The sequence below is a fragment of the Amblyomma maculatum genome, chromosome 1 (assembly GCF_055883805.1).
Source record: "Amblyomma maculatum isolate TAMU_Amacu chromosome 1, ASM5588380v1, whole genome shotgun sequence".
Lineage (NCBI taxonomy): Eukaryota > Metazoa > Arthropoda > Arachnida > Ixodida > Ixodidae > Amblyomma > Amblyomma maculatum.
The window spans coordinates 468245441-468249221 of NC_139344.1; the positions used below are offsets into that span (position 1 = coordinate 468245441).

Sequence of the window (3781 nt, forward strand, 5' to 3'; positions counted from 1 at the left end):
GTGAGTAAGTATAATGGGGCTTAAAAGATCGAGATCTGTTTTGTTCTTTTATGCCTCACTATGCCTATCATTAACCAGCACTGATCAGACAGGATTGTTGATTGGTCGGGCAGAACATAGAATGTGGTGACTTATCGCAGCTAGGAGATGTACTGTACTACTTTTGCATTAATGAAAATCACCCCGTGTCTGCTCCTGGCAAACCGATGGTCGTGTACTATTTTCTGTTGTTCAGGAGTGGAAAGGTAGCAGAAAATCAAAAAGCGTCACTTGCAGAGTTTCTGAAGCATTTGAGCCTGAAATCAACAGAATTTCAGTTGCGCGAATTCCAAAAGCGCTCTTAAGAAACACATGGGCCACTATTTCATAAGCGCTCAACAAGAGGTCAACACTGCATCATCCAAGATGTTGCCGATTATCAACAGACTTTCAACAGCGTGTATTGACACAACGCTTTCGAATTTCCATAGAAACCCTACATGCATTTTTGTAAGGGAACTTGACTCAATTTTCGATTCTTGCACGGCGACTATATGTAGGTCGTTATCTAGAAGAAGGCGACTGAGCTGACACTGTTGCTTTCTTCCTCCAAGGCCTCTCACGTTAATAGATGCTACACGCAGTGGTTAACTTATTGTGATCGCCATATCGTAAAGAAAAAAAAAACGCCTTAAAAATGGTGTCTGCCCTCGCTCCACACCCCAATACCCTTAGCGCTAAATGACACTTTGCACAACAAACTATGGAGGCGGTTTCCCCGCCTGCCTTGAATCGACCGAAATGTTCGGCCGCGGCTTCACGGTAGACCGCCTCAAACCTGGAGTTTTGGGCGGCGGTCCGTCTCCCCCGCTGTGGTCCTGTTGAAGCGTCCCGCTGTCAACGGCGTCGTGGGGGCGGTTTCCGGCCACCAAGGTAGCCGCACCGGGAAGAATGTCCATGCCCTCAGAGTCTCGAGGAATGCAAGGAGCTTCAGTGTCGACAGAAGATTTCGCCTCGACCCCGACTTGGGCCTGACGTCCTGGTGAGGCGCTGGTTCACGTGTGGTGACATCCGCCTCAACCACGGTTTTCTCCTGAGGCGGTACCCCCTAAGCAGTCTCCCTCTCACCCGCAGCGTTCTCAGTCGCAGCGGAAGATGTCTCTTCCATATCCGCCTCGTCCATAAACAAGGCGGATGCGTCCTGAGCGTTCACGGGCCCTGTCACTTTTGCGTAGGTCCGCTCGCACTGGCCCTCCTCGTGACCGAACCGTCGACAGGCACCACACCTTGGTATACGGCACTCTCGGCGAATGTGGCCGGTGCCGCGGCAGCGTAAGCCGATCGGAGCTCTCCCTGGCACGACCACAAGGGCCAACTCGCCGGCGACGCTCACCTGGTGGGGGATGTCGTCGTGCTTTACTCCCGGCTTCAGATTCAGGGTCACATGCCTTGTGGTAGACCCTTTGTCCACCATGCCCTGCACGCGCCACCGCTCTCGGGCGACGTCGGTGACCTTGCCATATGCCGCAAAGGCGAGCTTCACGTCTTTGTCCGGTACACTGGGTAAAAGCCAGTGTACTTTCATGCGTACATCCGGTTTGCTGGGTCGATAACAAGACACCGACACTTTTTCACTAGCAGCTCACTAGAACTGACAATTTTCTTCACGGCGTCTTTATCCTTGAAGGTAACCGCACACACATGGCTCATCCTGTAGGCTCCGATGGCGATGACATACGGTAGGAGCGATAATTCAGCGAGCGCATCGCGGAAATCTTCCACCCGGTAAGGGCGGGCCCTGATATCACAGTGCAAAAGAAAACTGTGTTCACAACAAAACGCTCTGTAGGCAAACTCGGTAAAACTACCTGGTAATCACACCCTACTGAAGAAACAGTGGCAAAAGACCTGTTACCGCGGCCCTGCTGGGCCGCTGAAGCCGCTCCGACGGAGCTCATTTCACACACGTCCGCTAGCAAGCGAAGCCGGAAGTGCACTCCGCGCCACTCTGCTTTATCTTATGTCCATCTTTAAACCCAGATTTTATACACACAGAAAATTACGCAACAAAGAGACATGGGTAAAAACGACGCCAGCTCGGGCTGCTGCAAAACCATGCAGTTAAAGTGAAATGCATTTCAGTGCAGACAACAAAGCGATTACACTTGCCTGAGAATCAACTGACTGATTTCCTCAAAAGAAAAAAAAAAGGTATAGCAGAGCGTGGTTTCGATCCACGGACCTCTGGGTTATGGGCTTTTTTTTTCTTTATTGCCGGCTGTCATACACATAACCAAGGTTGACACACAAATTGAACTGAACAGTCCAGCTCGTGATGTTCACATAAATATGACACAGGTAAAAAAAAAAGCCGTTGACCCTATTGGGGTTGACGTTGTCGAGTTAAAATTCTTTCAACTCTACCAATGGTTCAACTTTCAGCACCCATGCTGGGACTGCACTCATCGCTTTGTGCATTTCAACAAAGGTGTACATACACTCGCGAAAATAGAGCCTTGCAGGGCGAGCTTCAGGGTCAACGTGGAAGCCCGCCATTCGGGACCGCCAAAGACTGTGTAATCCTAGCAACATTACGGTGTCTAGGGGTACATCATCTTCATTATCTGTCGGCAGGAACCTGATTCCGTGTGGATCTAAAGGTAATTCTTTTTTAAGTGTTCTTTGTAATACGTCCCAAAAATAAACCCCCTCCCAGCAGTGCAGAAAAACATGGTCTATTGTCTCTGGTTGTTTAAATATTAGGCATTGTGAACCCCAAGGCAGATAAAAACCCTTGTCTTCGAAAAATGTTTTCACCGATAATGTACCTGTATGTAGCTTAAAGAAAAACGTCTTTACCCCCGGAGAAACGGGCATTCTTGTCACGCGTTTTAATACGTCTTGACCTAGACTCTCGCTGTACAAGGCTCTGTACATAGGAAGAGGAAAAAGGTTGTCACAAATATCATTGTACAGTTTCTTCTTTTGGACTGCACTCAAGTATTCTACCGAAAAACGAGCAGTTAAAATTCGGACACTGCTTACTATTTCTTGAAAAAACTTGGAAATTCGCCCTGGAATACTTCTCGTAGAGACAACAAAATTGGGCACTGCCCGCACGAGCCTTACTTGGCACGCAGTACGTAAGAAAGGGTCTGAGACGTCACGGAGGAAAATAAAACGATTAACCAGTTCAGTTCAGTTCAGGCGTTCAGTCGTGTCCGACTCTTCGTGACACTATGGACCATGTCACGCCACGCTTTCCGGTCTCTCACTATCTTCTTAACATCACATAACTTCATCTGCAGTGCCTCGAGGATGCCATCTAACCATCGCGTTCGCTGCCTACCCCTTCTCCGGCGACCCTCAACCTTTCCCAACATCAAATCTTTCTCCAGCGACTCCTCTCTTCTCACCAGATGACCAAAGTAGCTGAGCTTTAACTTTAGAATTTGACCCTCCAATGAGCAGTCAGGGTTTATGGTCGACAATATCGACTGATTTGATCTTCTGGCAGTCCAAGGAACTCTTAAGAGCCTTCGCCAGCACCACAATTCAAACGCGTCAATTCTTCGGCGGTCAGCCTTTTTTCACAGTCCAACTCTAGCATCCATACATCACAACTGGAAAGACCATAGCACGGGTTATACGGATCTTGGTTGGCAGACTAATGTCTCTGCTCTTTACTAGGCTGTCAAGGCTAACCATTGCTCTCTTTCCCAGAAGCAGGCGTCTCCTAATTTCATGGCTGCAGTCTCCTTCCGAGGTAATCTTGGCGCCCAAGAACAGAAAATCTGTCACA

At 48.8% G+C, this 3781-nt stretch overlaps 1 pseudogene; it reads right to left on the reverse strand.

The window, feature by feature from the left end:
• Positions 1-730: 730 nt before the first annotated feature.
• LOC146209909 (uncharacterized) lies at positions 731-1937 on the reverse strand (annotated as a pseudogene).
• Between the last annotated feature and the right edge of the window lie 1844 nt (positions 1938-3781).